Source organism: Falco cherrug, chromosome 7 (assembly GCF_023634085.1).
Source record: "Falco cherrug isolate bFalChe1 chromosome 7, bFalChe1.pri, whole genome shotgun sequence".
NCBI lineage: Eukaryota > Metazoa > Chordata > Aves > Falconiformes > Falconidae > Falco > Falco cherrug.
This window is the reverse complement of record NC_073703.1, coordinates 43,975,031-43,998,258: the sequence shown is the minus strand read 5'-3', so window position 1 is coordinate 43,998,258 and position 23,228 is coordinate 43,975,031. Positions and strand designations below refer to the sequence as shown.

Here is a 23,228-nt window from a genome sequence, read left to right as displayed (position 1 = left end):
ATTTGATAATACCAGATGCTGTACAAATAACGAGGTAGACTCAGCCCCTGGCAAGAGAGAAGGTTTTAAAGAGGGCTTGTAAAGAAGCAGGAGGGACAGGGAGTTGTTATTGAAACTGTGACCTTCCCACCTTCTAACATGCATCACTTTTTCCACCACTAAGTGCATGACTGCAATTCCCAGTCAGCTCAGGTTTTGGGGACAATAACACCTGCACTGGGAGCCTCTGCAAAGGGAGGAATATGTGTAGAGAACATACGCACTCACAGCTAAAAAGGGGACCAGCTGGGTAATGTATTCACCATCTGTGGTACAAATAGAAAAGACTGAAGACCACATCTAAATTTTCTGCCTGAAAATGACCGTGAGTAAGTATTTGGCTTGTGTTTAAATGCAGTAACACAAGCTTTCTTCCTCCTCCTCCTCCTCCTCAGGCAGAAGCTACCAGCCAGTGCTGCCAGTTATTGTTTGTGCTGCCCACACATCTCAATGGGTGACCCCCACGGTTATCGGGCTGTCCTTCACTTCTCATCAGGCGCTAGCTTTCAGCCCTCCTGCCTCCCTGCCTAGGGCTGGGGTGCTGGTGCTGGTGGGCTGGAGATGGGCAGATCTGGGGCTCTGCGTCGTGGTAGGGACTGGTACTGGGTGAAGGAGAGAGTGTGGCTCCCATTGCAGCCTGCTCGCTCCAGCTGAAGGAGGGACAAAAACACAGAAAAAAACTCAACCTCAAGGAGACCTACCCAAGACAAATCCAGCCTTGAAGGGAAAGGGACTTCGTGTTTACAAAGCAGCCACAGACATATGGGTGATGGTGGCAGCTGCAGAGGGTGCACAATGTGGCTATAGATGAAAGGCAGGCAAAGGCTGCTCTGAGTGTTTGAGATGTGTTCCTGCCATCTGCTCCTCTGCCGGTGAAGGTGGAGCCATCTCTTACTCTTGTACAGAGCTTGAGCACACAAGTGTCTCCTGGGGCTCTCTGAGGCGCCAAAGTGATAATGATGGAGCAATGTCAGCCACCATCCAGACCTGCAGTGAGCACCTGAGAGCTGAAGGAGACTGACACGCAAGGCCAAAGGAGTGACTGCATGCAAACCAGCAGGACCGTGGGTGCAACGGGAAGATGCTTGACCAAAAAATGACCACTGGCATTTAGCTGTGTTCAGTGTATGCTGACTATGCAGACTATGCACACACATTCAGGGCAGGTGAAGCATCTACACAGGGCCAGCAGATATAACATGGGAACTCTGGGAGATCAAGAGGGATCCTCTCAAGCATCACAGCCGGCACTGGGTCCCTGACTTTGGCAATGAGTACCATGCTGTCTTCAAACTGTTGTGTCATTTCCTGCACTTTCTTATTTGGATGCCATCTTTTATCCAGAGATGGCTTCAACCTCATCCTGGATGGACTGAATTCCAAAACCTCATATAGACAAACATTTGCCAAACCCTTCTTCCTCATTTAACTACAAGCATCACTTGGCAAATGGGCCTAATCCTACAAACACTGAATGCATTGGGAAGGAGTAGTGAGTACTCAGCAGATCTTTGGCTCAGGCCCAGCACTTGAGTCACAGAGTTGGTATCTCCATTTGATAGTCAGCATCTCCAGTTTCCACAGAAACAGTTATTAGAAATATTTGTTTATTGATTATCCTTTTATTTATCTGACACCCTCAGCACCTTGTAATTATCTCATGCTTTATTTATTTATTTATTGCTTTGGTTGTAAGTGTAATTAGCAGCAAAACTGCTAGCAACACCTGAATGTTTCTGCAGATATTAGAAAGAATAAAATACTCATTTTCTAAAGAAATGCTGGCTGTGATGTAGCTGCTGCTACAGATGGCAATATATAACTTGCAAAGAGTACGAATAAACTGTTTTTTTAACTTAGTAGATCTAGCATGGGTAAGAGCTGTCATGCCTGATTGTAGCCCATTGCTTTCCATCCGAGGATAGGACTGGACTTCCAGCGTTTATAGGGGACACCACTTTATCTCTGTCCAAAACTTTTCTCATCTGGGCTTCAAAGCATCCAATCTGCAAGAGCAGTCTGGGATTCAGATATCCAAGTGGCTTGCATATGCAGGGGCAAAAATGGGAGTGGGGCCAGAAAATCTGGTCTACAATGGGTGATTATTTCAGACCTAATAGCATCTGTATACAGAGTTACACCACAAATGCAAATAACTGCAAAACGAATTACAGCTCTTTGCATAGTAATTACATTTGCATGTTGAGGAATAAGGGCATGTTTTCTACTGATAACTTTTCAACAGCTCCCGTAAGATTATTGTGAATCTCCCTGACAGAGGTTAAAGTCAGGTGGAGACACAGATCACAACTGATATTCACTAGAACACCTTTTCTCAATTAAGCTGTTATTCTAAATGGAATCCAGCTGTTATTATGGAGATCAGACAACCATCACAGGCTACATTCAATTACTCCCTTAAGTGTGCACACATGCTCTCAGTTACCTGCTTGGAGCAACAGCTAGGGGGCTGGCCCCGGCTGGTTCCTCAGACACAGAGGCTAGTACTGACACACTACTGGGTTCAGCAGAGCTCTTGGGGTTCCTTGTTTCACTAGGACTGCAGTTTTTGTCTGCATATAGCCTTTTTGTGTCCTGAATTTGTAAGTTCTTGTGGATTCGACAGTACCATAAGTCCCCAGTGCTTATGAACTCTTGGGAGGCTTTCACATGTTACCCCTCTGTGTAGATCTGCCTCTTTTCAGCCTCCTGTTTTCTGGTAACTATTTCTCCTTCCATATGCATGGGCACCCATGGAGACCACTTCCACAAACTCATGCAGATATAGCTTTTAGAACATGGTAAGGAAAGCAAGGACCAGAAAATGCTAGTTCCTTCCTTTTGTATGTACACTGAAGTCTAGACCCAGACATCAGCTAGAGGAGGAAATTCAGGTAATACAGCCTGGGTGGGTACCTAGCTTAGGCAGAAAGTCAAGCTACTGAAGTTACAAAGCTTTGGGGCTGGAGACAACCACCTTGTAGGCTAGCTGGGGTCCATCTGCACATCTTCATCTGTCAGACAGCAAAATGGAGGCAGCACAACTGGGTGAAATTCCTGGAGGGTCTGCAAGCTCATTACAGTACCTGGGTAACTTGGCTCACAAGATGCTTATATGGTGTCTTGTTTGGTTTTGACAAACAAGCTAATTTAAATTTGTCAGTGGCTGCAAAGGGCAGCACTCAGAGCCTTTGAGTGAAAGTTTATTGAAGGAACTTAATGCTTCACTTTAACCTAGACTACTGTGTATATATTATTTCCTTTCCTTCATTTTCTAGTTGATCTATAGTGTTGCTAGCCATGGTAAGAACCATGCCTGTGTACATGCCTACAACACCCTAGTGCAGGGGTCCTCAAACTACGGCCCGCGGGCTGGATATGGCCCCCCAGGGTCCTCAATCTGGCCCCTGGTATTTACAGCCCCCCCGCCCACCCCCGCAGACGGGGGTTGGCACGGGAAACCAAGCAGCCGCAGATGACTGCCTGCCACTGCATCCGTGCCGGCCCCTGTTTAAAAAGTTTGAGGACAACCTGCCCTAGTGTTTTCAGATGCTGAGCAAATAAAGGTTGTCATTACCCAGATGTATGAGGAAGTACAGATCATGTTCCTCCTGTAATCTCTATATTTCTTTGGGTTTGCCTGCCAAAAATCAAAATCCTTCTGTTCTCATTGAAGGAGTGTGTTTTGGCAGGGAATATAAATTGCATTTTTAGGTCCTTGGTTGGACAGTCTTAAAATAACTGTCAGCCTTAGTTCTTTCAGTGACTGGATAGTGTGGATATTTATAGTAAAACTGATTTGATGGGTTAAGACTGAAAAATTAGAATTTATATTACATTTCAAAATATTACTGTACAATTTGAGATGCTGCCATGGTGACTGCAGCATTACCCTGCTTTACATGCATATTCAGTCACTAGGTCTCCCCAGGCTTTCAGAGAAATTCAGTATCCTGGGGTTTTTTTTCCTTCTTGTTGCAACTTGTCTGTCTGATGGCTCAAATATTTGCAAGTCGCTGTCAGGGGAGCAGAGACCTAGATATTTACTTAGTCATGGCACTACCGGTTTGATCCCAAGTGCTCCTATTGTAGCTGCTTCTAAACATGGCAAGAAAGAAAGGGGTCTGGACTCACACATCCCCTCTGACTCCAGTACGGATCATGGGCACTAAACAACACAGGTATGAAAAGCCAGTTTACAAATTTAATAGAGGAAATGCTGTACCTGAGGCTTCACCTTAATCTTCCTTTTAAACCCTTTGACTTGGCTATCAGTAACCCACAGAAGGCAGTGCACTCCCAGTTGTCAGCCCATAAACTCCAGGCCAAGCATCTCAGTTCGCTTCTGTCTCTCTCTGGCCACAGTCCCCTTCCAGCTTCCAACTGTGATGCTCCAATTCACTTTTCAATGCAAGACAGTCATCATACATTAGGCCATTACAGTGGCCTAATGCTAGCTCTCCAATGGCTTCCTGGCTTGGTCCTCACTCTGCTCCGGACCTGGTGCTCGTGATTAGGAAAATATTGACTTTCTCTCATGACACTCAGAGCACAAAACCAGGGCTGTCAGCAGGGAGCTGCACCACAAGTCATGCACACTGGCTAGAGAGGCACATGCACAGGGTCTGAGAACAGTAGGAACAACTATTTTTGTATTTTCCGTTCTAGCCCATTTTTACACAAGCCGCAACTCCATCCCCTAGCCTGCACCCACCTGGCAAGATGTTTGGTCTTTCTCAGAGGATGTGTCACAGTTAGGACACAGAAATGGACCCCTTCTAGCTAAGGGTCAAATATGCTGAGGAAATAGGCAATCCTATGCCACAGTATGTGTTTGTGCTTTCCACCTTGAATTTCATTTGACTCCTGTAACGTGCAGTGTGCTTCCTCTTGTTTTTTTATTGCCTGAGCCTTCATTATAGCAGGATATTATCAATGCAGTTATTTATAAAGTGGCCTCATAAAATATCTCTCCTGTTATCATGCTGGTCCCAGTGGATGGCAGCCATACAGTCTCCATTATACTTCCAAGCAGCTCAAAGCATATAAAGCAAGACTTGCAATTTAAGCTGTCAGGCAATACACTGAGCAGACTCTGTTTGTGTTGAGATGACAACTTCAAGGCTTTTGAAAAAAATCAAGGAATAAAAATGTCTGAACCAAGTAACTAGGGGGTTTAAGTCAGCAGACAGGTTTGGGGAGGCCACTAGCCTGACCACATAAGACTCATAACAATTCCTGACATTTGTTACTCTTCACATACTTTCTTTCTCTGTACCTAAACCAGACATCCATAAAATATCTGAAGTGAGGCACATTTTTGTTCTTAAATAAAATAATACATTGGTAGCATTTGCAATCCAGTATTTTCACTTGAAGTCCACTAACATCAATGAAGTCAAAAAGGACTTGGATCAGGCCCTGGTATGTTTTTCACTTCAACACCCATATTATCATTAAAGAATAATAAATTTTACAGAGTCTGGAAATAGCTTCAAAGTTATCAGGGCAGGTACAATCTATTTGAACAACATTTACCCTTGATTTTTGACAAAGTCTAACACACCACACCACCAAACAAGAATAAGACATAACAAAAGAAGTACAACCTAAAAGTTACTGAACTACAAAACTATAGAATAATCTAAATCAGGGTTCCTCAAACTACAGCCCGTGGGCTGGATACGACCCCCCAGGGTCCTCAATCCGCCCCCCCGTATTTACAGAACCCCCTCGCATCCCCCCCGTCGAGGGTTGGGAGGGGGAAACCAAACAGCCGTAGATGGCTGCCTGCCACTTCATCCGCGCGCCGGCCCCCTGTTTAAAAAGTTTGAGGACCCCTGATCTAAATCAATGGGAGTATGGCTGTAATACTTGAAGGTGATTGGGTTAATCACCTCGAGCTCATTATCTGCAACATTTTCCCAAACTTTTTTATTTTTGCAAGGTGCCCTCTTAGCAGAGTTTTCACAAAATTTATTTCCTGCAATGGTTTAACATTATGGTTTAAGAAATTAGTGCAGAACTCTAAATACCTGTGGATAGCCACGACGCCTCTGTTTTTATACCTGCCATTTGAATGTTGCCGTGGAGGAATCTAACTGCCTAGTTCAGTGGGAATGGCCTGGCGCATGCTGTAGTATGCTTAGGCTTTTCATACTCACTGCTGCATTGTCTCTGAAGCACTCCGCTGGGAGTCAGCTATCAAGGGAGCGCACAACATGAGTTCCAAAAGCAATGGCAGTGAAGGTGCCCTGTAAGAAAACCACTTCCCCTAGCTGTCACAAAGAGAACAATTTGCTATTAGGTGCAAATATGTCAGAGCAAGGATCACTTGCCTAAATGCAGATAACAGAGGATTTAATAACAATTGCTGCCCAAGCATCCAATGTACCTCTTTGTGGTGGAGAGAAGCAATGCTCTCAAGCTACATCACATCATGTCATGTAGCACACACTGATACAGCCTAATGAAGTAGGTTATAGGATCTGTGCCAAGTTGCTGAATAGAAGGAAAATATGTTTTTTCATGCAGGCTACTTTAACATGTTGAATACTGCTGTTGTGTTGGGTATGTTTCTGAATGTTTTTGTGGCCAAATAAAGCATTCATGCCTTGTCTATGTGTGTGCTTTGTTTCCAAAAAAGAGAAGCAGCTGGCAACTATTGCCATAGCACTGGAGATTATTACCTGCATCCATAGAGGCAGTTGTCCAAAGGCCAGTATTTATAGTTTTGTCTGGAACTCCTAGATTAGAACTGTGCCACCAGGAGAGACCTCATGAATCACCACCTCAAGTGCAGCACAAGGCAGTCAGAGCTGCAATGAGTAATCACATAACAATCTCTCCTTTCCTCATCCCTAGCCTGTGGATCTGTCAGGGACATGAGATAAGAATCCCTGTGTATTCCATTTTATTTTGTGGATGAAAATCCCAAAGGCACCATCTGCTACAGCACAGCCAGGAGATTGAAGCTCTCACTGTCTTTGTGTCCTGTGCACATATGTTGCTTTTGAACTAGGACTACAGAACAGGCAACTGTAATATCCCTGAAAAGGTAAATTATGAAAATGTGGATTTACATCCTGCTTGTACAGTAACACTTTCTTCAGTGTAGTAATCTGAAGTACAGTTAAATTCTGGAGAGCACAGACTACCTGGGCTTCTGTTTTTTGAGGATGTTGTTCCACTGCTGAACCACAGCTGCACTGTATACACATTATCTCACTGACATGGAGCAGCTTAACTGCTCTGCTGCAATGGGATTTAATAAACCATTTTCAGTAACCACCCACATAACTTCAGTATAATAAATAAAGCCAATACCTGAGGAAAAAAATTACTTCTAGCTAGTTCTAGGCAGAAGGAGGAGCACATTGGGGAGTATTCAGAGCGTGAATGCAATGTGGTCACGTTCCAAATACACCAAATACACCACATGCACCCTGACATGCTCAACATGCAGTGCAGTTCCCAGCCTTTTTGGCTTTGACCCACTTTTAACAGAGACAGATAAAACGGAGCAGCTTCCATCTCCAAACACACAGAAGAAAAAGAATAACTTCTGCATAGATGAAGTCCATTGAAGTGTTGAACTCATTGCTTCTGGCACAGTAACCCTGGGAGGGTGTAGGGGGCTGTCCCTCAACTGCTAAGACATTCTTAGCACTTTAAACAGTTCAGAGACTCAGCAAATTTCACAAGAAATCAGCTCCAGAGCAGCTGGGTGGAAACCTGAGAAGACTATGGCCCAACATCTCTCCTAACTGACTAGATGCATTAATTTGTTATGAATCCCCAGAGGCCAGAGTGAGAAGGCATCAAAGTGGATAGTGCTGCTTCAGTACTGACCTAACAGCACAAGCACTGTGCCTCACCCTGATGCAAATGCCATCAAATTAACTCAAGCAAAATGCGTATCTTTTCAAAGAAGGTGCAAGGCCCATCCCACATTCTGAGGATCAGTCACTGTCTGCAGATACTTCCAGAAATTATGCCTATTTACTTAGGCAGAAGAATGATTGTGGAATCACTGGGATACAGCATTACTACTGATAAGTATCAGAAAAAATTGCACCTCAGATATGTCTTTGGTAAAAAAGTTATCCCTGGTATTTCCTAAATGCTGTCTTGCAGAGGGACACCACTGATATTTCTTCCCTTGGACTGTGTCGTAAGGTCAGGGAGATCACCAAATGCAAAGAGCTCAGGACATGACACCTTTCTTGATTTCCTGCTCAAAAAAAAGCTCTAGGGTATCTAGAGCTCCTGATCCTGCTGAGCTTTTGCTACTGTTCTCAGAGAGCCTAAAAAAACTCTTTGTAGCTTTGAATTATTATCATCAGGAATAAAGTACTGCCTAAAGCTGCAGCTTTATGATGATGAGTCCTGGTGATGTACAGAAGTGTTTTCCGCATGCTTCAAGAAATACTTTAAAACTCACCTTCTTTTCTGGGCAAGTTGTGAAGAACATTCAATATTTATTGCTTGAACTTCCATCTACATCAGCACTTTTTTCTACCATCACCAAAGAGCTACAAAGAGGCTGTCAAAACATATGAAAAGCCTTGATCTTTTAGGTGGCAGAGCCAACAATTAATACTGTTAATTCCTTTCACTGTGTCAGAGACACACTAAGGAACCTGACAACAGCTTCAGTTGCTGACTTAAAATCAAGACTCTCAAAAATCACATCATGTCTAGAAAATTGCAGTAATACTACTGCCTGGCACATACCCAACATCATATTTACTGCCAGAAGTGCATTCAAACTACATCTCTCTTAAACATCAGTTTCTGTAATACACAACAGAAAGACAAATGCAATTACTCAGCGTATTTTTGGTATCAACTTTTGCAGACAGCTCTACATGCTGGTGGAAGCAGGTACAGCCATGTTAAGCATTGGCCTGCAGGGAGGAGACAAATCATTTTCAGACAATCATTTTCTGATTCCTTTACCCATGCTAAATAGCATCATACTTCATCTGGGTTGCAAAGGGAAGAGGAAGCTTTTGTGTAGCACCCATAGAATTGCCCAACACATGCACATTACTGTTCATGTTTCATAAGATACTTTCTCCATGACTTCTAGACATCAGGCAACCTGATCAAAATTTCCTGGTGAAAACGAAAACCTGTCTGGAGTATACATGCAAGCTGGTATGGCTTCTCCAGATTGGCATATCCTGCTCACCATCCCTGCAGAGCAGAGCAAAGCCAACTCACTGCCAATTCCTCCTCCCCCTAGAGAGGAACAGGGCTGAAAGATGAGTGCAGCCAGCTACTGTGCAGCTAACAACTTGCTTCTTCCTTCTTTCAGGGATAGTTTCACTTAAAAGAGACAAGCAGGATTTTACAATTTATCATCCTCATGAGACAGTCTTTGAAATAGGAACAATATTTTTCTTAATGTGATTGTATAACATTGTCATGACTTTAATATTTTTGACAGTGAATTAAGCTTAGCTATTAAAGTGGGTGCTGTGTTGACTCTTCTTTCTTCCTTTCCCCAAAGGCAGGAGTGTGCACAGTACAGAGAGAAGAAGGTATTTGCTGCTCTTCTTGGCCTTCAGAAATCTAGTGCTCAAAAAAACCTATCCACTCATGTACTCTCATTTTTCTTCTCCTACAGATAACCACAACATACCAGCTTATTTAGTGTTGCAAGGATAGCAGGCAAGGCAAGAGCAAAGAAATTGATTCAGCACTTGCCATTTTCAGGGGAAGTCTGATACCTGACAGAATTGATCCCTTACCATCAGGAGTCACATTTAGAAATGTGCATATGAAATAGAGGCTTATTGGGGCATTAGGATTCTTAGGCAATGCCCACAGCCATCAAAATACCACCAAAAAGCACTAGCCACCAAGTTTCCATGCTGTTTAGTGCCCTATCTTTATACAATGGTGTAGTCATGAAGACCTAAGTTAATGACAATTTTTTGCTAGCTTCTTTCCCTACCTTTCTGACAAGTCATTTTGATGTCATCTACACAAATAGCAGTAATAACTGACTGTGAAGAACCTAGACACATGGTCTAGCTTTCATAATCCTACCATAGGTTCTGATTTGCTAAAGGAAGCTTATGCAGGGGTGGTTTCAGGCATACTTTTAAATATTTTAAACAATGTTATCTATGATTCATCCTACTTGCCTTGGAAAGTTGGGGTTTTTTTGCCAGAGGACATGGTTTTAAGTTTGTTCCATTATTCATCCATGACATCAGTTGACACTGCTTCAAGACAGGTAAGTAAAGCATAACAACTAACTGGCATATGAACCATTATGCTTAAGTAGGATCACTCAGGTATAGGGAAGAGCTAGAGATGTCATAAGCAGTTCATAGTATGTCTGAGTGTCCCTCACAAGAACCTGAATGACAGTCTCAATGTGTCCTGTGTTTAAGGAAAAAGAGTGTTTTATATTACTCATTTCCTGACCTGTCATTCAGTAACTATTCATGGTTCCATAGGTCCCTTTCATGACACCTCAGCATGACAAACACACCAGGAAATGTGATTTTCAAGGTCTGCAGTTCTGGTTGTGATGACAGCATGGAATAAACACTTTCTGAGAGACAAAGCTTTGGTCCAGGCACCAGAGAGCACATACCTGTTCATGAAACAAAGTTAGCAGTTTGGGTTTATAATCAGAGTTTGTATTTCTCCCAAATCAAATAACATCTACATCCAGAGCAGGGATTAAGTCAATTCAGACCTTGTTTACTGCCTTTAATTTCAAAGAGTGAAAATTATAAAGGGTGTTATCAAATTTCCTTTCTCCTCCCTGGTACCTTAGAAAAATGTGCTCCCTGTAGGAAACAAGGGAAAAGCTATCAGTTCTGTTTGACTGAGAGGTCAACATTTTTGCTATCACTGGACAATCACATGGCAGGAAAGCAAGTCCTTCAAAATCATGGGCAGGAACAGCACACAAGATGATTTTGCTAACTGGAACAGTTTCATCTGGGGTTACCTGACCTGTACCCCTCCTTGACTTACACCTACAGTTTCAGGTGTGCTTCCAGTAGTGCTTTCCTTGTCCTTGATATTTCAGAATAATTTCAAAAGATGCCCCTACAAAGGTCCTTTTATTATTATTTTTTTTTACCATACCTTCACCAGCGCCCATCTTTCATAGTCTCTAGCATGAATAACACTTCTCCATGCACTGTATCTGCAGCATTGGATTCCATTGCCTAAACATCTACAGACCCTGGGAAACATGCACCATGTCTGCAGTGTCAAATGGAGGCCAGGCAGCATGTCCCAGGAAATGTAAAATGGTATTAGGAATCTAAGTTTAGAGAACTGAATCCTACCCACAAACACGTACATTCCAACAAGGTATTTGCTGTAAAACTTCCTCTATTTATCTATGACAGTTAAGCTGCACCATCTCTTTGGCAGCAGTTAAAGCTTGAAAAGACAAGAACCCAATGGGAAAGAGTCTTTGAACAGATTTGAAATTTATAGATGAAATGGATGCCCTGACAGTTCTACCCAATTTATTTCCATTTATGCGTATGTCTTATCCATATTGTGGCTGCTATAGGAACACATAATTGAATAATGAGACTGAAATCACCACAGGAATGCTCTTCATTATAAAATGCTGAGATTTCTTTATACCTGTTTTTAAACAAGCAAAATATTTCCTAAATCCAAATGGTGGAGTTTCATTTTTTCTGTTGGGAGTTGGCTTTTTATTTCTAAAACCAAAAAAATAAATGGAAAAAAATATTTTGTTAAACAGCAGAATCACGGAAGAAAGCTGAAGGTGGGATCAAGTGGATATAGTGTGAGTCTGTGTGTGAGACAAGCCTGTCTCAGGTGTGATGCTGCTCAAAGACGAGGCATGATACATAAATTCAATAAAGTGGTTTTTTTTAAATAATAGGATAACGATATACTTTGGTTTAAGTGATAATTGAGATGAACAGTCATTGACAAGACTAATCTCAAAGTTAACCTTAGGTGAATTAGTTGATAATTTGGCCCTTGATCTGGATCAATTCATGTGAAATATTCTCAAGTTCTAATTTTATCTTCAATCCTATGAATGTAACTGCCATTAATTTCCAGTTATCTATAGAAAAATAAATCTTGGCCCAGACACACTCTGCAGTGCAGCAAAACTTGGAAAAAACATATCTATTGCCAGCAATACAGTGAGTGGGAAAATCACCTGCCTGGGACTGTTGAATTTTTTCATGGAAGGCTTCTGTATTTCAGACTCATTGGATCGGCAGGTGTCCTCTTAATTACAGTACAGTCATAGCAAGTCTCCATAGGCAACCCATCTCAATGGAACCATCTCTGCAGGATTCCTTCTGGAGCACTGATGACCTTATCAGCATCATCTGAGCTGCAGTTTTATTTGTTTGAAGTAAAACCCAAATGTCAAGCACATAATTCTTTACATAGGCTCCAGCTCTAAAGCTTGAAGTACAGATGGCTTGATCCTTCACACTTTACACTTACGTTAGTAGGAAATCTGGATAATTAAGAGGAAAGAGTAAAAAGAGCAGTAGGTGCAATCAGGGGAATCTGTGCTTGGCCTCTAGCCCAGGGTGGTGAGGCTTGATTGCAGCCAGTGCTGCCTGGAAATCCTGAGGAAGCTTGCTGGCAGACGACCAGGAAAGATCACCCTGAGATGGTGCTAAGACACAGTCAGGGTGCATACCCAGACATAGTAGCTTGGAAACACTCACGAGCCCATCAAATGAGAAAGAGTAACAGAATTTCAGCCTCATCTTGAGTTGTTATTTACTCTAGCAAATTTCTGGTGAGTATTTAATGATGTAAAGATTAAATAACAGATAAGACACCATGATCTGACCCATGACCTAACTTATACCTGCTGGTATAATATATAACTTATACCTCCTGGACCTTGAAATATGTCAAAGTTTTAATGCTAGTGGGGCATACCACAAACAGGAATTCTTTAAAGTTGTTGGAATTGCTTGTGGCCAAAGCAGAAGACTGGCAAGCAGAAGTGCTGGCTTTCTCTTCAGGCTTTAGCAAATGAGCAAGTGGCATGCCCCCCTTTCTCCTCAGTTTCTCTCCTTTTGGAGTAACCGACAATACCAGCCTACCTTGCAGATCTTTTATGAAGAATCAACATTTCTTTTTCACAAAGCAATTTGAAATCTTGTGCTGACTGATACTAACAGGCCCTCATATATGATAATATACTTAATTTTAAATCAGAAGACATTTTATGCCTTTCCAGAAGTCTCATAGCAACATGATTCATTAGAATAACTAATAAATGGCATTCATTTTCTATTATCCCAAGTTTCTGAAGTATATTTTTTTTTAGTTACTTTAAGCAGTGAAATAGTCAATAACAGTTACTGCATCCTTATTGTCAATTTATGATGGGTTTGTCGAGGGATGCAGGGGATAGAAATTCCTTATCATTAAAGACTTTGAAACTAATAAGTCTTAACTGCTTTTCTCAGTATTCCCCCAACTGCTAGGACGGGCTTCTTCAAGTGCCTTCCCAAGAGTGTGCCTTGCCTGTTAGATGACTTCTATTAGAGTATAAATGTTTCCACATCAGGAAACTTACAGTTCCTTGGGTGGGAAAAACCTGGATAACCTGAACTGGCAACAGTAAACATTGCAAATGATGTTAAATATGAAAATTATTAGTTAGGTTCAAATTTCCCTAAACTTGGAGAATGAGTCATAAGGTATTGCTTCACTTCTCCTCCAAGGTGGGGGTGTCCAGCATCAGAAGGAATTACACCTATAGCTTTTTAAAATTAAGGGGCTTTTAAAACAAAATCCTCAAGGTACAGACAGACAAATACCACTTTGCACCTCACAACTAAAACTCTGCCCTTTCAGGCTTAGCTTTCCAATGACATATTTCAACATCTAGCAGTTTTTCACCACTGAGGTAAAGAGGAAGAGTTGACAGAACCTTCTCTGTGCAGCAGTACAAGCAGTGCCAACTACAATCCATTTACAAAAGCTCCCCTTTCTCTGGCCTTCTATTACCTCCCAAAGTGAAACTAAGAAACAGTCTGAGAAGCAGAGCTGCTGAGCCCATTTGACCTCTTTGCTCTTTTTCTAGGTTTGAGGTGCAGAGCAGCAGGGAAGAGGGCTTACAAGCAGAAGGGTGTGTGTGAGCAGCTATGCTTAAGGGCTAGCAAACTGGGGAGAGCTGCAAGAGGAACATGATAATCTCCTTACTTGAAGGCATTCTTAGATTGAAGTGTATCATTTGGTGAAATGTGTCATTTTTGACAATTCCACTGAGACCTGGGTTTTGGTTACCGTCATAGGCAATGCATTTTTACTTTTCTTTGCACAGTCCTGAGGATGCTGAATCATTAGTATGTCACAGAAAAGTTCTAGTAGCAAAAGTTTCCATCCCTGAGAAGCACAGCAGAGGCATACACAAGCTCTTGGTTTCTGTCTGTCACTTCTGTGACCTCGGGACATGGGGCTCTCAAGATAGCATATCCCATGTTGGGTAAACGTCAGTAGAGCCTGCCACTGCAGTATGGAGAGGGCAATGTCAGCAAGGTAGGGTGGATAGTAGATGATATGAACTCTTCCCTATCTCTGCAAATGTCCTGGCAGTCTGTGAAGGACGTTATTAGAACTGTGCTATCTGTCTCAACATTGCTGGCTGACCGCAAACCGACTCAGAGGCCCTGTAGAGAACTTGTCTATATCTGGCTTCAGCGGACCACGGACGTTTACCCAAACACCGCTGCATCTGCTTGACCACAAAAACCACACATCTCCTGTTTTGTACCCTCATCCCAGCAAGTACGCCCAGACCCCAGAGGATGAAAAATTCTCTGATAAGACGGTATGGGTGCTTGCACCACCACCGAGTGAGGGGTGAGGCTATGCAAAGAAGCTCTTGGAAGGAGCAGAGACTTTTGGGTGAACAACTCTCGAATATCTATAAAAGAACCATGACAACCAGCACCAAATGGAATTCCCCATCTGACGTGAAGTCGATCCGGGCTGACGGGAGCCCCAGCTCCATGCGGTGGTAGCTATTGCACCTCTCTTTACTTTATTTTTCCTCTCTTTCTCTCCATTTCCTGCCTTTATGCGAGTACCATTAAACTTCTTTTCTTTATGGCATTTGACCTCGTTTGTGTCTTAATCTCACTCTGGGAATCACAAAGAATCTCCCCAGACCCGACCATTCCGGGCCTGGACACAGTCTTACCTTTCTCACCACCTGCCCATGCTCCAAGGATTCTGGCTGTCATTCAGATGATTGTTCAAGGTAGCAATTTATCTGATGAGGAGCATTTTTGTTGATGAGAAAAGTTATACTGCAATCCTCTTATAACTGTTTTACAGAGACTTGAAGGAACCCGAGACACAAAGGGGATGTCATGCAATTAAGATAAAAAGAACAAGTCAGAAATAAATTTTAAAAAAGAGAGAAAAAAAAAAAAGCTACGGCTTTTGACTCTGTGTCCCCCTGCAATCAGAAGTCCATTGGCACAGAGGGGTTTCATAATTTCTGTTTAGCAGAAGAGGCAAATGGGTCATTATTGCTTTCTACTGTCTTAGAACAGAGAAGGCACTTTGATTTCCTTACATATACACCAGCCACCTTCCATACCTAGACAGTACCTGGAACTGAATTATACAATGTGAATTATTCCTCTAATGGCAGGACAATTAATGTGTGTAGCTAAGATAGCAAGACAGAAAAAGAGCTCTCCTTAGAACCAGTGCTTTATTATCAGCCACCTTCATGTTGAGGAGCCTTAGGGCTCACTGAGGCTTGAAAGACAGTCTGCTGATATGAGCATGTGATAATATCTCCACCAAAGAAAGCTCGCCCTGGTCAGATGCACATCAGGGTTATCCAGAAACAGCAGTTTCCTCTAGCCTCTAGCCTACACCTTCTGCATTGTTATTATGGCCAAGAGCAATACATGCACCACTTAACAAATTGGAGAGATTATTTTATTATTTATGCACAGCTACATCCTATAGACATCAGTATTGCATATAGATACAGCCTTCTTATGGAATAGCATGTTGAAGATGCACTTACTGTCTTTGATTCAAGATAAAGATACTTAATTTGCAAAAAAAAAAACCAAACCAAAACCCTTTTCTTATTTTGCCTGTCTCACTGCCTATTGCTCCATGCATTCTCCTGTCCTACTTGGCTGGATCAGTCTGAAAGTTTGATCTCAGAGAAGTATTTTTACCAACCTAGTAAAAAAAAAAAAAAAAAGTGGTGGTTCTCTGAAGTCCTCATTGGCTCCTGTGCAGTGCAGCAACACACAGTACATATTCAATGGCCTATTGTTTGTAGTGGTTTTCCCCACCTCTTATCTTCTGACATAGGTACTTCGCCAGAAAAGAGGTCCCACAGTGAATACGAATGTTTCCCTTGTTCTTGGTGTGTCTCAGAGTACAGTAATTCTCACAGAAAATAGTTTCCAGCAAAACTAGACATTCTCCATCTAAAGCAGACACAGCAATAGAAGCAGTGAAGAAATAGCAACTTTGCAATGAAAATAAACTGTCAAATCAGACAAATGTAGCAGAAGGTGCAAAGACACTAGTAATAATGGATTTTGTGCAGATTTCTAGCTAATCCCAAGACATTTGGTTTATTGCAACTGTAGCTCCACTTATTAGGAAAGAGTCATATTTCATACTCCAAGATCAACACCCTTGGTTATTTGTCACTCTGAGAATTGATGAGTTTTGAATATAAATACTAGACATTAGTCAACAGGCCGGTACTTTTGATTAAGGCTACTGAAGTCAAAGGCCTTTTGGGGAAACTGTATAAACACTGAACACACATGGACATGACTGATAATCATACACTTTCTATGCAATATCACATTTTTCTGCCACACCGTATTAAGGCTCCACATGGTGGAATCCATGGCCCAAATGCTACATAGTGGTCTGAGGTCTCTTATTCCTCAAAACATTTCCACATGTGGTTCATTTTTAACTCTAACTGTAGATGATGGCCAGAAATATTTCAATTTAAGTTTTTTATTGTTATTTTTGTAAGCCAAAATTAGGCTGTCGCTCATTCAAATCCATCTGGCAATCTGAACATTTGCATTCATTACAAGAAGGAGTGATTACGATTTCTTCCAAATAGCTGCTGTTTGAATTAACTAAGATCACAGATAAATACAGATTTCCTCTACTTCATAGGCCTTAGGGAGGTTTAAAGTACAGAGGTTGTTTTTGGAGATGCTTCCTCTGCATTTAGCAAACAAGGCACAGTCCTCTAATGGGTACATGCCTCAAATACTTACTGCTAATTCAGCATCAGCTGACGGGTTTATCTACACTAGTGTTTAAGTTCAGATCCGGAGGGCACTTGGGAAATGAACTCCTAGTAATGCTCACTTCACTGTGCTTTGAGTCACACCAGAAAGCTATCTTGGCACACACAACCTGGTTTCTTTGCAAATTAAAATGAACTGGAAGATCATTACATGAACCACTAATAGGAACTCAGTTCTCAAGACTGATCTAGAAACAGACTGGAGTGAAATCCCCTGGAAGGTGTGTAGTATGGACAACGGATCCACAGCATCAGCAGTTTTGTTCTAGATACCCATTCTCATCATGTTGCACTATTTGGTAACACAATCATTTTCTAAATTGCTAGGTTACTGTCATTTGAAAAAGTTTTCACAGAAAAAGCACTAGATATATCTGGTAGCTGATGTACTTACCTACTCTTGTTTCTCCCTCCCATGAGCTTGAAGACAAACTATAGCTACAGAAGATATAGATAGAAGTCATCATGCTATCATCAAATAAATTAAAGGGAGAAGATCTGCTCAGTTACAGGATTTCAAAATATTTTCCCTTAAAGAATAATTAGAACATTAAAGAGAACATAATATGAAGGCTATTTCAAAACACCAAAGTTCATATAATTACTTCATCAGGCATGTTGTTTGAGCAAAGAACCAGTTCTTGTTTTGAGCAAAGCCTGTTCTTAATGATTTCCAAGAAGCTATACCATATTCTGTCTGAATCACAGGATGGTAATGATTATGAATAACCTGAAGTATTCAGTGGGTGTGTGGTTTGCCATCATGTATGAAGTGAGTGGCTAAGTCAGAAGCAGAACAGAGGAATTTTGACTACAGTGGGTCTTGACTGCCTTAACCATAAATGTTACTTTATAAAGCTGCTGGCTAATGACAAAATAAAAAAACCCGAAACCTCATGCTTTAAAACCTTTACTCAAATTATTCAGCAATTAGCAGGGGAAAGCAGATCACATTCAGGTCCAAATGACTCTTTGCCCCATTAGTTTTCTTCCTATACCCTACAGAGTCATATGAGTATTTAGCAGGATTCACCTTCATCTCTGCCAGCACTACACCTTAATGAGCCAGATGGTTGCTCTGGCTCCAGTCTTGCAGTGTGTATTGCTTGACAGAGTTCCCTGCCTCCACAGCACAGGCAGTGTGGCACCGGGCGTGAAGCAAGGCAGGTGTAGGAGGAGAGTTACTCCATTCTCCCAAAGGGGAAAAGAATTATTTCTAGTAGGTTTTATCAAAGGACTCCTTCTCTAGAAAGTGCTTTGTAACCTGAACGAGCAGCTCCCTGTTCAAAGACACTGCTGTGTCACTATCAATTACCTGTGAAGGACCACCAGGATAAGCAAAAGCACTTGAGGTGTGAGATATGACATTATCTCATTACAATGAATTAATAAAACAATAACTTGAGCCAAGCAGGGTATTATATCAGTAATTGGCCTTGATACACTCTTTAATAGGAATGTGACAGTCCAGGTTACAGGCAGGCTTCAGAAAAGGGACTGCAGCATGATGAGAAATGTTGCCCCCAAATTAGTATCACATGTACAATGAGTTTTACATTCAAATATCTGGGCACAATTCCCTTACTACCCAGAAACCAGACTTGGCCCCATTAAATTCAAGAGGCAATTTGCCACAGAGTCTAAGACAAGGATTACAGAATAGCTGATTGCTTTCTCTCTCTTTACTTTGTTGTTTCTTTCAGTTTTCCTTCTTGCCCTGCAAAGAGCTTTGATTGACCTGCGGAAAAACAAGTGGTTACCTTGGAAAGTATGTACATGGGGAAGGTTTTGTCCATGCAATGCTAAGTATTACTGCAGGAGCCAGTGCTGACACCGAGCTACTGCAACCTCTGAGCACTGGGCTTGAAAAACTCAACCTCACACTCCGATGGAGAGATAATTTGTGTCACTTAAACAACCTCATCTTTCACTGCTTCCACTGCAGGGACTGAGACAAGCGTTTCCATGGTGCAGAACAGCACTGCGCATGCCTTAGTGAAATCAGAAACAAACCCCTCTTCTCTCTATTGGGAAAGTCCCACTATGCAGCTGTAGCTGCCGATCCATTAGAATATTGTTTCAGATCTTCAGAAATTGCTTTTAACATGTATCTCTTTTTTTTCCCCTGCAGAACAGTTGGTAATATACATGGGTTTAATATGGAACTTAGTCTAAGTAATTATATTGTAATTAGTATAACTAATTATGCTGACGGAGAAAGCAACAGTGATGAGAAAAAATAAATGAGAAATGGTTATATCCATGGAAAACTTTCCTATTAGCAAATATGATAGGTTCCCAAAATTTGAAGGGAACCAAAGGAAAATATGAACTTCCTGGATGGTAGGAAAGAATCCACCATCACTTCTGTTTCCACAAGCTCTTAGCAACAGCTTCTACACTGTTTCTACAGGGACTAAACAGAAAAAGAAAACCAATGCAAAGGGCCACTGAATCAATGCAACCCATTCTGGACATTTCAGGAAAAGGAAATTAAAACCCAGAAAACAGTTTGATCAAGTGAGCAAAACCAAACATTTTTTCTTCACCATAGCAAATGAATCTTCAGAAATGAAAGCTTATCATATTTTCACTCTACTTCTCATAGAAGATGTAAAAAATTGTTGCTTTGAATACCTTTAAACATTATAAAGAGGATTTCTTTACTCTTATATCCTACCAAGATTATATGTTGTATTGAACAAAGGCTTTTTATCTCTTTCAAATGCTCTATGTATTAACATAACCTAATTTAGTATGTTCCATTATGCCCAATCAAGATTTTATTAGTTATAATTGATTTAAATGGGCAGATATTTTCCTTCCAGTTTGAGCCAAAATTAGCACACAACCAACTTAAATCAGCAGTTTCCCAAATTGTTACGGTATTCTGGACCAGCAACCCCAGAAAAAGTAGACCCTAAAGACTCAAATTTTACAAAATAACCTCAGTGTTGATAATGGATAAAGAGAAGTTTTGGAATCTTAGCAGCTAATGGGTGTTTGAAACCCCAGATTTGACCTTTGTAGTTTGACCCAATCTGCAATTTTAATATAAATGATGCAGGCCTATTTACTCACCATGCTCAACCCAGGGAACATAGCCTAGCCTTGAATTGTGAACACAGTAGAACTGTGAACACATGTAGATCTACCCATGCACCTGCCCAGATGCAACACTAGAGAAAGGGCTAGTGACAGTCATCTTTAATGACACACAAGCTGGGAAGAAAATCCTGGAATGACAGGAACTGAAACAAAAGGCACACAAAGTATAGCAGAAAGAGCAGCTAGAACCTTTGACGAAATTCAGTACTAATAATTTGCCCTCTGTCATTTCATTTTCTAAACATATCTTAGGAACTAAAAAATGTAAAAAAAAGGGAAAAGCAATAAGAAAGTATCTACAGATTTTGAGAGTCCTACCACCAAGGCTTGGCAACCTCTTTTCCAAAGGACCCTACACTGCTGTGACATACTCAGAAGTAACAGGACACACACTATGAAAGGACATTCCTGTAAGGTGCTTGTCTATTGTCTTAGTATGTATAATATGGCATATCCACATTGTAACATAAGATTTTCCCATAGTCTAATACCAACAGTGAATGTTTTCTGCTCAAACATACCTACAGTTGGAGAGAGTTCAGCCACACGTTTTGTGTTGCTCCTGCATGAGCTCCTCAAAAAGCCTAAAACAGGTTTGGAGGCACCTGCACAAGTCTATAATGACTGAGCACTGGCAGGATGATACTTCACAAAATCAACTAACATTTGATCATGGAAACACATCTGTTGCTTAGACTCTGCCAAAGACTATTTTGACAGCTCTATATAAAGGCTCAAGTATTCCAGAGCATGGCATTTCTGTAGGTTTATAGAGACAGACTGGAGATAAAAAGGAAATCCTTCAGCCAGAAACCTTAGAGGACAAGGTTGCTGTGCTCCTTAAGTATCAGTCTGTTTAAAAAACAGAACTCAAGAAACAGAATGGTGTGTTAGGTTGACTGTGCCTCAGAGAGCCAGCCTGTACATGGATGTGCTTTTTCTAAACCTGCTCTGTGTACTATTAGCTTACCAAGTGGTAAATTAGTCTTGCCTATGTAACACCCGTGCCATCATCACTGCTTGTGAATCTGCCCCTCTGGGAGCATTTTTTTTTTTAGAATTGCCAGCAAAGATGCAGCTTTAAGACATTCAAGTCCATCAGTGTGCAGGGGAGAAATCACTGGGCATGAGGAAATTTTACTGTGAATCATGCTTTTTGGGTGGGAGACTCAAGTAAAGATTAAATAAAGGTTTGAGGCATTTTCCCCCACAATATTGCACCTGGCAAATTTCCAGAGAGAAATAAACTGGGATGTAGGAGACAGACTGAAAGCTTCTCAAAGACAAAATGAAAAGCTACATTTGGGTCCATTTAAAAAAATTACACCATTTTAGAAGAAATGAAGAATATAAATCCAGTCGGAATGAAGTTAGGACCTTACTAAAAACTAAATTTCTCTTGTAATTTTTGTGGCTTTGTATTTCTATCACTATATTTCATCTACAGCATAAACATTGAAAATACAGCCTTTAATACCAGGCCTAAAAAAGACTTAAAGTTATTCCTTTTCTGAACAATGCTTTTCCAGCAGTGTAGATCTACAGTATTGGCAGACTTTAAACACTGTCCTTTAGACATACCGTTCCCCAGCGTGTTCTTTATTTCAGACAGACCAATACTTCAGCTGCCTCACAAAACCTCCTCATTTAGGATTTCTAGTTGAAAGATTTCCTTTTTTATGACAATGATGTCACAGATTAGTGAGGGTAGCTACTTCCTACCGACCCCTGTTATCCAAGATTGTGTTATATGTGGTTAGTTTCATTTTTCATTCTCTGCTTTCAAAATTAACTCAGCTGTGGATGAAGATATATATCCTATTAGTGCTATCCCTTTGGGGAATGCCTACAACAGCTGCAGCTGCCATTTCATTTTTCCTTAATACCCTTGTGTCCTAGAATACAAATAAAACAAATGTTGGAATCTTGTCCACTGCACACCCCACATCGTATTATTTTAAACATACTGTACAGCTACATAAAATGCCCCTGATAAGACATTGTTAGTCACTTGCAAAGAAGCCATTAGAATAACAGTTTGTGCCTCCATAATCCATCCCACAATAAAGAAACTCCACACTGAATACCAATAAATGAACCAAGATCTCATAAGCCTTCTTAACTCTGAACAGTGAAATATTAAAATACTGCAGAAACCATGACAGCTGACAGGTGGAGTCATTAGAAAAATGTATGCAAATCCAGCAGCAAATGACGCTGCATAAAGGGGTTTGCAGCTAATAACTTGTGCTGATGTGCAGTCCCATATTCTGAAAAGAAAACGTCTAACATTTATATTGATGACAAGTAAAACAGTAATATATTTAAATTCAGATATCTTTTGTCCTGCATTGAACTTAAAGTTGGGAGATAGACTTAAAAAACTAATAATAGAGATCTCAGATCTTGCTTATACTTACATTTTGACATGTCAGCTTATGTATTAAAATTCAGCTAAGGGTAAGAACCCAACATTATCATCAGCACTGAATTTCCATCTTGTAAGTAAAGATACTGTTACTGACTAAAACAAGACTGTGTCTTGTTCCTGTGCAGTCAAGTAGCAAAGAAAAAGAACTTCAGAGTCTTTGACTGATACTGTCTCATGCATTTGCTACTTCCATCCCCATTAGTGGTTGTGGTGGTGCATTTCTCTCCCTTTCCAGGCTGTTCTACACCCCGGGAGTTGCTGACTAGGCCTCAGTGCCTGGAGTAAGGAGTTAGGCAGTTGAGCACCCCTTGACCATACCAG

At 41.2% G+C, this 23,228-nt stretch overlaps 1 long non-coding RNA gene across 2 annotated transcripts; it reads left to right on the top strand.

Moving 5' to 3' along the window:
• Positions 1-14,665: 14,665 nt before the first annotated feature.
• Positions 14,666-23,228, top strand: LOC114018030 (uncharacterized). Of its 2 annotated transcripts, none has more exons than XR_008733324.1 (4): positions 14,666-15,067; positions 19,072-19,136; positions 19,314-20,891; positions 23,143-23,228. It is a non-coding gene; the product is annotated as an uncharacterized LOC114018030 (long non-coding RNA). The 2 variants fall into 2 exon arrangements; XR_003563416.2 differs by lacking the exon at positions 23,143-23,228 and having other exon boundaries at positions 19,314-19,888; positions 20,729-20,812.